Source organism: Lissotriton helveticus, chromosome 5_1 (genome assembly GCF_964261635.1).
Source record: "Lissotriton helveticus chromosome 5_1, aLisHel1.1, whole genome shotgun sequence".
In the NCBI taxonomy this organism is placed as follows: domain Eukaryota; kingdom Metazoa; phylum Chordata; class Amphibia; order Caudata; family Salamandridae; genus Lissotriton; species Lissotriton helveticus.
The window spans coordinates 868,638,986-868,651,968 of NC_136065.1; the positions used below are offsets into that span (position 1 = coordinate 868,638,986).

Sequence of the window (12,983 nt, forward strand, 5' to 3'; positions counted from 1 at the left end):
GATTCATTTATAAAAAAATAATAGAAGTGATTGTTTCTTGATTTGGGCTGATGATTTTAGTAGTAAGAAATGTGGAATTTTAGAAGGAAAATATTGTGGATAAGGGAACGAGTCTGGTGAAAGTTACTCGCATTTCCCACATAACATTTATGGTGAAATGGTCAATGGGGCCATGCATAAATATAACCTAGAATTATTGGACCAGTTTATCCCGGAGGGATAACCTCGTTTATCAACCTATGAAGGTCATGGACAGGATTCAATCATTGATCACATACTAACCTCTGTATCTGGGCAGGATCAAGTAGTGAAAATGACCATCACCCTCTATGTCTAACTGTTAAACTAAATGAGACTCCCCAGAAAGGGCCCTGTTCAGTAACCTGCATATCAACGAAAGGAGAGAATGGCATCACCATTAAGTGGTCTGGAGTGAATCCTAATGACTTGGTAGATAAACTAAAGCATGATTGCAAAAACGAAATGGAAATTTGTATTAAGGGAGACTCCACTGACCATCAGATTATTGGGGCTTTTTGCAATATTACTTCTGCGATATCAGGGGGTTTGAAAAGCAAGAGTAAAAAGAACACTCAGGAGAAAGTTAGTTGGTTTGATTCCCAATGTACAAAGGCTAGCAAATCCTTAAAAATGCTTTAAAAACTAGGCCCAGAGATAGTGTACTTATTAGCACCCAGAGGAGGATATACAAAGAGTACATTATAAAAAGGAAAATCCAAGATCATGTCTGGGAAAATCTTAACCAGGCTGCAAACACAAAGGATGCTTCTTTATCTTGGAAGACGATTAACCAGCCTTATTTTAAATATCACACTGCAGCTAAAATTGAGAGTCTGGTACAGCCGTCGGAGTGGTTAAGCTATTTTAGTCAGGTTATTAACCCAGAAGATGAAAATTCTACTTTGGCAGATAATACCAACTTAAATGGTATTTTGACACCCTTAGAAAGTACAGATTTTATTACCTTTGAATGCCCCAATCTAGTTTGTATCACTTTGGAGGAGGTAGTACTGGCCCTGGATAGATGAACAAACGGAAAGGCACCAAGCCCCGATGGGGTACCCATCGAGGTTTTTGAAACGGATACAGATCTCTGGGCCCCATTTTTACAAAAAGGATTTAACACTATGTCGGGTGGCCTGGTGCCAAGAACCTGGACTGAGAGCATTATCATTCCAATTTTTAAAAAGGGCGACAGAAGTAATGCTAAATGTTATCGCCCTATTTCTCTCCTCTATACAACCTCTAAACTGATGGGTTGAATCCTCCTGGAGAGGTTGGAAATATGGGCAGACGAAAATAAAATCCTTATGGACTCTTAGTATGGTTTTATAAGAGAGATATGGACAATTGAACAGTGCGTACATTTACACCTTATAATCAGCAAATATACACTTGTTAATAATGGCCATTTACATCTTTGTTTCGTCGATCTTACTAGTGCCTTCGACTTAGTGAATCATGCAAAGCTATGTGAATAATGTACTCACATGGGAGCACCAAATGACATCATTGTATATCTCTCACAAATATACAGTCGACTGAGCACTAGAGTTCGTTATGGAATAGAAGGAGAATGCACAAATACCTTCTGGGAAACACGGGGATTCAGAAAGGGTTGTGTACTCGCCCTTCCCTTTATTCCTTCTATATTAATGGAGTAGAGGAAACTTAGCAAAAACTAAATGCTGATGTCCCTAGAGTAAGCAAACGTGATCTACCCACTTTGCTCTATGCGGACGACGCAGTTCTTTTATCAAGGACTGCAAACGGGCTGCAGTTTCTAATCAAGAAATTTGTCGATTGTATGCAGGAGAAGGATTTGATGTTGAATTTGAAAAAGACCTTCACGATGGTGCATGGGAGTAGAAAAATAAAGACTAGGACCCACAACATAGATAGTGCCCCTATTGCAGTAACAACCTCTTTTGTCTATCTAGGCCTCACAAATACAGAAAATGGACATTGGGGAGCCCATATAAAAAAAAAAATGGAAATTAAAATTTATCCAGATCAGAGAAGTAATCTTTAGATTTTCTAAAAAAATGGGCATTAAACCCATCATGGCATTGTATAAAAGTAAGTGTCTATCAGGAACATGTTATGGCGCTGCGCTATGGGGAGCAACAAGGCATTCCGTCCTCCAGACCCAATTTTTTTTTTTTTTAACGGAGATTGTTAACTGTTACAAAATCTACCCCCATATATAGCCTACCGTACACAAAGAGCTGGGTGTTCCGTATATTAAGGATTTTTTTAGTCTGGCATGTTTAAATATCTGGTATGGAATATGGAGGGCAAAATTGACCCAGGACATTATCAAGAATTGCCTTGTACTAGAATATCGGAAAAAGATTCCACGATTAATGTATATTAACAACCTTCTAAACAAACGTGCTGAAAATGTTGCTTTTAACAACCCCCCCCTGCCCTCCCCCCACAAAAAATACTTGAGTAGAATAAAAAGGATTTGACCACTGCCATAATAGAATCTCAGAACAGGTTAAGGGAAGTTGAGGCTAACTCAAAACAGATGATTAAGGCACATAATGACAGGACACTGGGGACAGGGATTCAACTTATTTAATCCAGGTCACAAATACAAGATACAGATTTTATCTTACTTGATTAAGAATGGGAATAGCCTACTTTTTAATTGCGTTTCCATCCATGGGGAAGTGGACAAGACATTTTCCAAAGTGTCCTTTTGATGGATAGTACCAGACAACCTTGCATTTTATTTTATTCTCTGGCTTAAGGAAAAGTATATTTCGACCACTGTTTTTAAAGGAGAGACTGTTCACATACAAAGCTGCTTTTGAGTACAACTGTAACCTAGCAAATATAAGAATGTGTAATACAGTGGCGGTTTATATCCAGAAGGCGATTAGAATAAGGAAAAATAATTCAGATCTCTAGGCCCTCATAGATGAAGAAGATAGGATGCATACTGATAATTAATATTTTGGATACGAGTTATGCTGTCGATTGTATATTTTGCACATGATACTTTATGTATAATGTTTATTGGGCTTGCTACTGGAACTCAAATGCGCCTTACTGTACTCCCTTGTGATGTAATGTGAAAATGTTTTGTTTTTAGGATGCTTTAAAGGTGTATATTTTGCACATAACATTTTATGCATACTGTCTATTTATTGTACTTGCAACTGGAACTTAAATGCACTTTATCGTACGCCCTTGTAATGAAATGTGAAAATGCTTTTGTTTTTAGGATGCTTTTACGGTTGTATTTTTTTAACCGAATAAAGCTTGATTTGACTTGACTGCTTTAAAAAATAGCCTTCCATTTCAGAATGCAAATGCAGGGCTAGAGCTCTGTAGTCCCCTGCAGGCCTCCATCTCTGCATTTGCATCCAATCACAGGGGGTCACAAAGTGTGACTAGACAATTACTATTTATTAGTAGTTGTTAGAAATTGGATTGTGGTTGACTGGGTTGTGAACAACTACAATTCTAGTCAGAGTAAGGCGCAAGCAAACCCCAAAATAACATGGTAGTTTGGCGCAGATCAGTCAGGTTTAACTGGGAGGCAATGTGTAAAATATGTATGCAACATTTCCAACTGTAAAACTGTGAAAACACCACATAAAGATATCCCACACCAGGTTTAGAAACAGATTATATTATAATAAATAAAACAAGACCAAAATGAAAAATGTCCAATTAGTAGAACCAGAGATATTGATTTTTAAAGTGTATAGTGGAACATAGAACCAAAAAGCACAAAGCGCCAACAAGGGATATCTGGTAGCGCCGTACTGGAGCAAAGTCACAAGTTCAGGCAGACCTCGATGGAGCGTGGCACAGTTACACAGACTCAGTAAGGCATGCTGAACAAAGTACCTTAAATCCAGGTTGCCGAGCATTGTGGGGATCCGCAGCGAAGAAGTTCTGCACAGTTTAATCGATGAGTCGGTTCAGAAATGCACGAGGCCGAGGTGCAAGGCCTGTTGCGCTGTCATTGAGCACCCAGTTGACAATGCGGCGTGCAGCTAAGGCGATGCATCAGTTCAGATGAGCGGGAAAGCTGCAATGCAGCAGGGTCAAGCTGCTGTCTATGAGAGATGCAAGGACCTGGGCAGGAGATGTGCCACTCTGTCGGCAATGCATCTGTTCCGAAGATGGGAGGGTGATGACGACCTTCTGTGCCAGGCCCAATCCATGCAACAGCAGAGATGCATAGGTTCTGCTGGAGGCTGCCCCGCTCAGCTGAAAAGATGCTTTGATTCGGCTAAAGGATGCACTGCTCAGTTGAGAATATGCGTTGGTTCTACTAGTAAGCACCTTAGGTCCACTCCTAAGGGTCCAGGACTGGAGTGGCACTACTTGGCAGGGTAGACTCACAGATGACAGAGTCCAGGTGCAGATGCATGGTGGTTGGAAACCTGATGTTCCTGAGGCTTCAGATCAGGACGCCAGTTAATTTGCCCTTGGGGTCTCTCTGGGTTCTGGGGTCAAGAGATGCAGGTCCAGTTCTTCTCACCAAGGCAAGAGGGCAGCAGGTCGGCACAGCATAGCAGGGATCTTGCAGAGTAGCTGTCCAGCTGAGTGGCAGTCCTTTCAGCAACATAGCAGTCCTTCTTCCTGGCAGAATATCCCCAGGTCGGGGCGTGGCTACGGCGCCAAGGAAGATGGCCGCAGATCCGGAGAGCTCCGTTACGACGTGAGGTGACGGGAGCTCTGCCGGGGGATTTCTTCATTTTTGGATTACCGGACCAGTACTGAAGTACGGCGGAAGGTGCGCAGTGCATCTCCATGTGCTTTCCAGCACACAGAAAGCTGTCCTTACCGGTAATTTCCTACTTTCCAGTTCCTGACGGCTCGCGTTTGAACCGCGGCCGCCATTTTGGTTGCATCTTTTTGCCGTTTTTGCCGCATTTGCGCTAATGGACTTCCTCATTCTTTGACATGCTGGCTATTTATTCCTATTTGATGAATTCTGGAAATTGATTGCTTTTTACTTCGTTTTCCTGTTTTTGAGTCTCTCATGCTGAGTAAATAGCATGTTTCTACTTCTCCTCAAGAAACGGCCGCCATGTTGATTTTGATGCTTTCCTCACTGTGACCTCAGGGTGATCGTTTACAGCCTGCTGTATTTACTGTGACCTCTTCTTGCTTCCAAATAGAACTTAGTTTTGCTCCCTGTCACTATTATTCAGAGGCAAGCGCCCTTGTTTGATCCATTACTGATTTTTCAAGAATTTTTCTGTCATTTATCCTCCCTATAGTGACAGACTTGTGCTGGTCTCTCCTTTTTGACGCAGTGCATTTTTCAATTGACTTATCTATACAATGGCAACGTCACGTACCAACCGTGCTGCTGCTCTTCAACAACGCACTGCTTCTCATGTACCTTTGGAGGATAATAACTCTTACAGTGTTTTGTAGGACTCATTCGATGATTCACAATCTGATACTGTTACCATTAAGGTTTCTGCTAATCCTACTTCGCACTCCACAAAGCCACTTTCCAAAGCTTCCTCTCCATCTCCGAATCCTAATTCAGGAAAGAGGCCTAAGGCCAATCCTCCTTCTCCTACAGGCATGTCGAATACCATTTCTATGGAGCTCATCTTGGAGGAGATTCGAGCTCTTAAGCCTTATATGTCAGAGACTAATTCCTGCCTCCAGAGACTTGAAGATAATTGGTCTCACACGCAGCAGAGAGTGGTGGATCTTGAGGGTTCCTTGGCTTCAGCTCAAACGGTCCTTGTCCAGATTCCTACTATGCAGAATGAGATTGCTTCGCTCAAACAGCAAATTGAGAATTTGGAAAATCGAAACAGACGTAATAACCTATGTATTTATGGCCTTGCCGAAAATCTTGAGGGGTCAAATTCCATTTCGTTTTTTCAGTCTTTTCTTCCCACTCTTCTCAACCTTCCAACTTCACCTCCTTTGAATATTCAGCGTGCTCACCGTCTAGGCCCAGCATCTCATTCATCAACCTCCTCTTCCTCCATAAAACCTAGAGGTGTCATCCTGTACTTTCTGGAGTATACTGATCTTCTTCGAGTCCTTCATGCAGCCAAACAAAAAGGAAACATTTTATACAATGGCTCTAATCTATGCCAAGGCTACTGCAGACCGTCGTTAGATTTTTGGACATGAGACCAGCTTTACGAGCCTTAAAAGCCCGCTACGGATTATTTCATCCTTGCATCTTTAGGGTCACCTATATTAACAAGACGACATCTTATGAAGATCCTGTTCGCCTGCAGCAGTTCCTGGATTCCTGTCATGCCGAAACGATGAACATACCGCAACCATGATTATTGTTGGCTTTACTGTCTTTCTTTGTGATGTCCCCTCTGTTCCTAATGTTGGTTGTCTTGTAAAGATGTTATGTCATATAGCTGCTGTGTCTTAACCTCATATTTTGTTTAACATATTTGTTATTTTTCTCTCTTGTATTCCTTTAGTTGCTGGTTTTGTGGTCCCTACGATTTGTTTTTCATTTGTTCTTCTTCAATCGCCCGGTGGTTCCTCCCCTTGCCGCGTCTCCGTGGAGTCTTTGGTCCGTTGTGCTCCCTTCCTTATGGTTCCTCCATCCCCAGTGCTCTTGTATTTTTACGGTATGTGTTTTGTTATTACATTGATCTTCTGTTTTGGTCTTCTTTTTGTACCCTCTTTCCTATTTTTTCCTTTCCTTTTCCTCAGCATTCTTCTTTTCTTTTCTTCAATTTCTTGTTTCTTGCATCTTTTCTCTCCACTTTCATCCACCATTCTTCTTTCTTTTATTACGTTTTTCCACTTTTCCTTACTTCTTACATGACATCTTCATATTTTCTTTCTTTTAGGTCTTTTTTTTCTTTCAATTTTCTTGTGTACTTGTACTTTTTCCGGTTATCGGTCGTTGTTGGGTTGTTTTGCTGGTTATTGTTTTCATATGTTTCAAATTTTTCTTACATTTTTAAATGACAATTAATGTAATTTCTTGGAATGTTAAAGGTTTGGGTTCTCCAATTAAAAGACAACGTGTTCTTTCCCACTTAGCTCATCTAAAAGGAGATATAGTGTTATTACAAGAAATTCATATCAAAGATGTTGAGGTCTCTAAACTACGCCGTAATTGGGTGGGTCAAGTTTTTGCTTCACCTGGGACGGGAAAACGCAATGGTGTTGCTATTCTCGGTCATAAACGTTTGCATGTTCAGCTACTTAAATAGGATAATGACACGGAGGGTAGGTGGGTTGTCGTTTCATTGTTGGTTAACAAAATTCCCTTGACTATTTTTAATGTATATGCTCCTACTGTTCCTGATAAGTTGTTCTGGCCCCACATTCTTTCTTCCACGATGCAATACCCTGATGATGATTTTGTTTTGGGTGGGGACTGTAACATGATTATGGACCCCTTCCTTGATCGTAAATCCAACTCCCGCTTTTCTCCTTCCCTATCACATACTCAATTCACTTCGGTTATTTCTCAAAGGTCCCTAGTTGATTCATGGAGGCTTTGCAACCCTACCTTGCAAGAATATACATATTTTTCCCCAGTCCACTCATCTCAATCCCGTATTGATTATCTTTTCATTTCCAAAGCTCTCACGCAACTCATCACTCACTCTGATATAGGTTCCATTTTAATTTCGGATCATGCCCCAGTTTCCCTTCAACCTGATTTACTTCCTCCTTCTAAAGGTAATAAGAGATGGAGATTCAACAATTCCCTACTTTTGGATGCCTCTTTCTCTGCTGCTTTTCTTAATTTTGCCTCCCTTTTCTTTGCTGACAATGAATATCCTCAAACATCCCCTCAATTGGTTTGGGACACCTTTAAGGCTGCCTCTAGAGATTTCATAATTTCATTTGTTGCCAAAAAGAGACGTTTAGCCACGCAATCTATGTCCACTCTTACTTCCCGTATTAAAAGCCTGGAACATCTATATTATTCATCTAAATCCCAGTCCGACCTTAATGATCTTCTCTCTGCCAAACTTTCCTTCAATAAGATATCTACCGAATCTGCCAATTTAATTTTACTCAAATCCAGTGCCAAGTATTATTCCTCACAGAATAAAGCTGGAAATATGTTGGCGAATTATTTTAAGATTAAAAAAGAACGTACGAAAATTGACCCAATTGTCTCCTCCTCTAATTCCGTCCTTCATAAGGATGAGGATATTTTGGTTGAGTTTTCTAATTTTTACCAGACTCTTTATACTCCTGAATCTCCCCCTCTGTCTTCCACCATTGATCGATATTTGTCTTCCATTCCTTCTCCCTCAGTCTCTGATGTAGATTTTTCTTCCTTAGACAAGGATATTACCTCTGCGGATATCTTAGAGGCCATTCGTGTTATTAAAAAAGGGAAAGCTCCTGGTCCAGATGGCTTCTCCATTGAGTTTTACTCTCATTTTTCTACTTTTCTTGTCCCTAAATTACATCAACTTTTTTCTTTCTATATATCATCTCAAAAATCTGAAGGTTCCTTTCAGGAAGCGTTGATTTGTCTTCTTCCCAAGGACAATAATGATAATACCTTGTGTAAAAATGATAGACCTATTTCTTTGATTAATCTCGATTATAACATTTTTGCAAAAATCCTAGCTTTACGTTTAGACAAGATTTTACCCCAGCTAATAGGTAGAGAACAATGTGGTTTCATCAAGGGTCGTCATCTTTCAGATAATACTCGGCTATTCTTCAATGTCCTTAGCAAATCGCAAACCTCGCCTCACTCCTTGGCTGCTATAGCCTTAGACGCAGAGAAGGCTTTTGATAGGGTTAATTGGCCTTTTCTTTTGTCTTCTCTTAAATGGTTTGGTTTTGGGTCTAAATTTCTCTCTTATGTCTCATTATTGTATTCTTTTCCTAGATCCTTTATTTTCGCTAATGGTCTTATCTCTCCTTCCTTTCCCCTATTTCGTGGAGTTAGTCAGGGTTGTCCTCTCTCACCCCTTCTTTTTATTCTTGCTTTAGAACCATTCCTAACAAAAATTCGGCTTAACACTAATATTTCTGGGTTCTCTTATGGTGAACAACAAGTAAAGTTATCTGCTTATGCCGATGACATACTTCTCTTCATCTCTAATCCTCAAATCTCTGTCCCTGCTTTCCTTTCTGAGGTTTCTGATTTTGCGGCTGTTTCCGGTTATAAATTGAATGCCGATCAATGTGAAATTCTTCCTCTTAATACATTTTGTTTTCATGCTGATTTTCAGCTTCCTCCTTTCATTGGAGTGCTTCTAAAATCAAGTATCTGGGTCTCTGGTTTGCTCCTTCAATCAAGGAAACTGTCTCCCTTAATATTAAACATTTACACACCATTCTCACGGATTCCACGACAAGATGGCACCCTTTATTTCTATCCTGGTGGGGGAGATTGCACTCAATTAAAATGATGCTAGTCCCTATTTTATTTTTTCTTCCTAATCTCCCTATTAACGTTCCAAAGTCTTGTTATAAAACTATTTATTCTATTTTGTCTCGTTTTTTTTATGGCAGAATAAAAGAGCCAGAATGTCTTTCTCCAAGCTTAGGCGTCCCAAGCATTTGGGAGGAGTTAATTTTCCTGATTTCTCATCGTATCATACTTCCTTTTTTCTTTCTCACTGTTTCTTTTTTATCTGATTCACTAATCGACGTTGCCTCTTTTCCCTTGTGGGTTGACATTGAATCCTCCTTTTTTCCATCCTTTTTCTTTTAAGGAGTTTGTTTTATTACCTTGTGTTCTAAAGCAGATGTCTTAACCTATTCTAAAGAATTCTAGGAAACTTTTCCTCCCTTTGTTTCTGAATGGTCTTGATGAACCTACACGATTTTTACGGTCTCCCCTTTGGTATAATCCTCTTATTAAAATCAATAATAGAACTCTTTTCTGGAAGGCCTGGTATGAAATGCGTTACTTACCTGTAACAGCAGTTATCCAGTATTGGTGTCTTTCATAGATTCACATGCCTGAATCATTCCCCGTCGTCGAGATGGGAGCCCCGGTAATAGAAAAGTAATGTCCTATAGACATACATAGAGAAAAATAGGCCTAAGGGCCTTGCCTTAGTAGCCTATCTATGTCCTTTTGTAAAAAGGACCAAATTTCCAAAGGTAGCCAATCAGCTACCACCTCCCTCTAGAACCTTCCTGCCAGGAGCCTCAGTCTCTCAGATTTTCGTATGCACCAAGCTAGGTAGACGTAAGATATGCTCTGTAGTGAGAGATGAGTCCTTCCTGGGGAGGTGGGAGGGTTGCATGTGAATCTATGAAAGACACCAATACTGGATAACTGCTGTTACAGGTAAGTAACGCATTTCTTATCCAGTATTATGGGTGTCTTTCATAGATTCACATGCCTGAATCAGAATAGCAAGCAATACATTATGCACATATGCGATGGAATATAATAGTCTGAGATAATACAGATCATGTGACTAGATACCATCAGTAATATAAAGAGTAAAGTAAATAAATGTGCATACCATTGCAGGACGGTGGGAAGTAGGAAGGCTCATCTTACTGGAAGAGATGGCGAAGTACAGCTTGGCCCACAGCTGCATCCTGCATCAGTTCCGTGTCCAGGCAGTAGTGTCTGGTAAAGGTGTGCGGCGATTTCCAGGTGGCCGCTCTGCAGATATCCAGAATCGGTACACCAGCGAATAGTGCTGCCGATGTGGACACAGCTCTCGTGGAATGTGCTCGGACTGAGGAATGTAATGGACGTCCGGCTTTGTCATGACAAAATGCAATTGCTGCCGATATCCATCTGGAAATGGATTGTTTGGAGAGTGGCATGCCTTTTCTCGGCCTGCTGAAGGCAACGAAAAGTTGTTTGGTCTTTCTGAAAGCTTTCGTTTTGTCCAGGTAAAATTTTAGACATCTCTTAATGTCCAAAGAGTGAAGAGATCTTTCCGCCACTGTGCCTGGGTTCGGGAAGAATGAGCGAAGCACAAGCGGTTCATTGAGATGGAAGTCCGAGGGGACTTTAGGAATGAAACGGGGGTTGGTTCTTAAGATGACTCTGTCTTCTCTAAATTGCAAGAAAGGATCCTGTATCGAAAGAGCTTGCAACTCACTGACTCTTCTGGCTGATGTTAGAGCTAAAAGAAGTGCAGTTTTCCAGGAGATGTATTTGAGTTCAGCCCTATGGATAGGTTCAAATGGATGTTTCATTAATTGATTGAGTACAATATTCAGATGCCACGTTGGTGGTATTTGTCTTGGTCTAGGGAAAGATCTGTAAAGCCCTTTAAGAAACTGTTTTATCAGTCTGTTGGACCATAGTGAAGGGCCTTTTGAAGATCTGGTGAAGCAAGAGATTGCTGCCAGGTGTACCCTGATGGAAGCATGCGCAAGACCTGTTTGGGCCAGATGCAGGAGATAAGGCAGTATCTGCTCTGGAGTGATCCTGAAAGGGTGTATATTGTTGTCTTTACACCAAATACAAAATCGCTTCCATTTCAAGGAATAAGTTTTGTTCGTGCTAACTGCTCTTGCTTTAGCTAGGACTTCCTTGCACTCCTGCGGGATGCTTAGGTGACAGAATTCTCGGTACTCAGGAGCCAAGCCGATAATCTGAGAGATGTCAGATTCGGGTGGAGTATCTGGCCTTTGGACATCGAGAGTAGAGAAGGATGTTGAGGCAGTTGGATTGATGGACGGACCGAGAGGCGTCGGAGGTCCGCGAACCAATGTTGTCTCGGCCAGTATGGGGCCATGAGAATCAATGTGCAATGCTCCATTTTCATCTTCCGGATGACTCTGCTGATCAGGGGAAATGGCGGAAATGCGTACGCAAACACGTTGCGCCATGCGATGGAAAATGCATTTCCTAATGACCCCTGTTGGGGATGCCAACTTGCGAAGCTGTGGCATTTTTTGTTCTCCTTGGTGGCGAAGAGGTCTATTTGAGGTGTTCCCCATGCCGAGAAGATGTTGTCTAGAACTTGCTGGTTCAGTTCCCATTCGTGGGACATTGACCTCTGTCTGCTGAGAGCGTCTGCTATGACGTTGTCTTTTCCTGGGACATACTCCGATGTTAATGTGATGTTGTTGAGCAGTAGCCAGTTCCAAATTTTTTGTGATTCGCGAGACAGCGTCAGCGAGCGTGTCCCTCCCTGCTTGTTCAAGTAGTGCATTGTGGTCGTGTTGTCTGTCCTCACTAGCACTGCAGAATTTTTGATGCGAGGGAGGAATGCCTGTAGGGAGTGAAGGACTGCACGTAGTTCTAGGAGGTTGATATGCAGAGCCTTCTCTTGCTCCGACCATCTGCCGCTGATTTGTAAGTCTTGAAGGACTGCACCCCAGCCTTCGAGAGATGCGTCCGTCGTTATGACGTGTGGAGTTTCTGGTAACAAGAACGTGAGACCTTTGGATAGGTTCTTGTGCTTCATCCACCAGCCCAGCGTCTCGGATATTTGTCGAGTGACGACTATGTGATCCTCGAAGGAATCTGTACATTGGGTCCACTGTTTGGTCAGGGCCTCCTGAAGGGGGCGCATTCTGAGCCGACAGTGAGGGATGAGTAGAATGCAGGAAGACATCATCCCTAGAAGAGATTTGAAAATCCTTACTTTGATGGTTGGTTTTGAAGATATCGCGGTAGCTAGAGTCATCAGTTTGTTTTTTCTTTCCAGAGATGGGAAAGCTTTGGAGGAAATGGTGTTTATAGTGGCCCCCAGAAATGTTATTATCCTGGTGGGTTGTAAAGTAGATTTTTCGAAGTTGAGAGTCAAACCCAGGTTCCGGAAAATGTCGAGACAGGCGTTGGAAGACAGCTGTGCGTCCGTGAGAGACGGTGCTTTCACCAGCCAGTCGTCTAGGTAGGGGAAGACCTGGTGATTCTGTTGTCTCAGGTAAGCTGCCACAGGAGCCAGGCACTTTGTAAAAATGCGAGGTGCTGATTTGAGGCCAAATGGGAGGACACAAAATTGGTAATGGAGACCTGCTACTTCGAATCGTAGGAATTTTTTGTGTCGTTTGTGTATTGGGACATGGTAATA

General features: G+C 41.7%; 1 protein-coding gene and 1 long non-coding RNA gene across 3 annotated transcripts in view; one reads left to right on the plus strand and one right to left on the minus strand.

Moving 5' to 3' along the window:
* Positions 1–12,983, minus strand: part of GHITM (growth hormone inducible transmembrane protein) — a 296,117-nt gene that overhangs the window by 35,705 nt on the left and 247,429 nt on the right. The window lies entirely within an intron of this gene.
* Positions 5,534–12,983, plus strand: part of LOC144754973 (uncharacterized) — a 99,863-nt gene continuing 92,413 nt past the window's right edge. The window contains exon 1 of the long non-coding RNA XR_013594815.1: positions 5,534–6,620. This is a non-coding gene — a long non-coding RNA (uncharacterized LOC144754973). The remainder of the gene's footprint in view (positions 6,621–12,983) is intronic.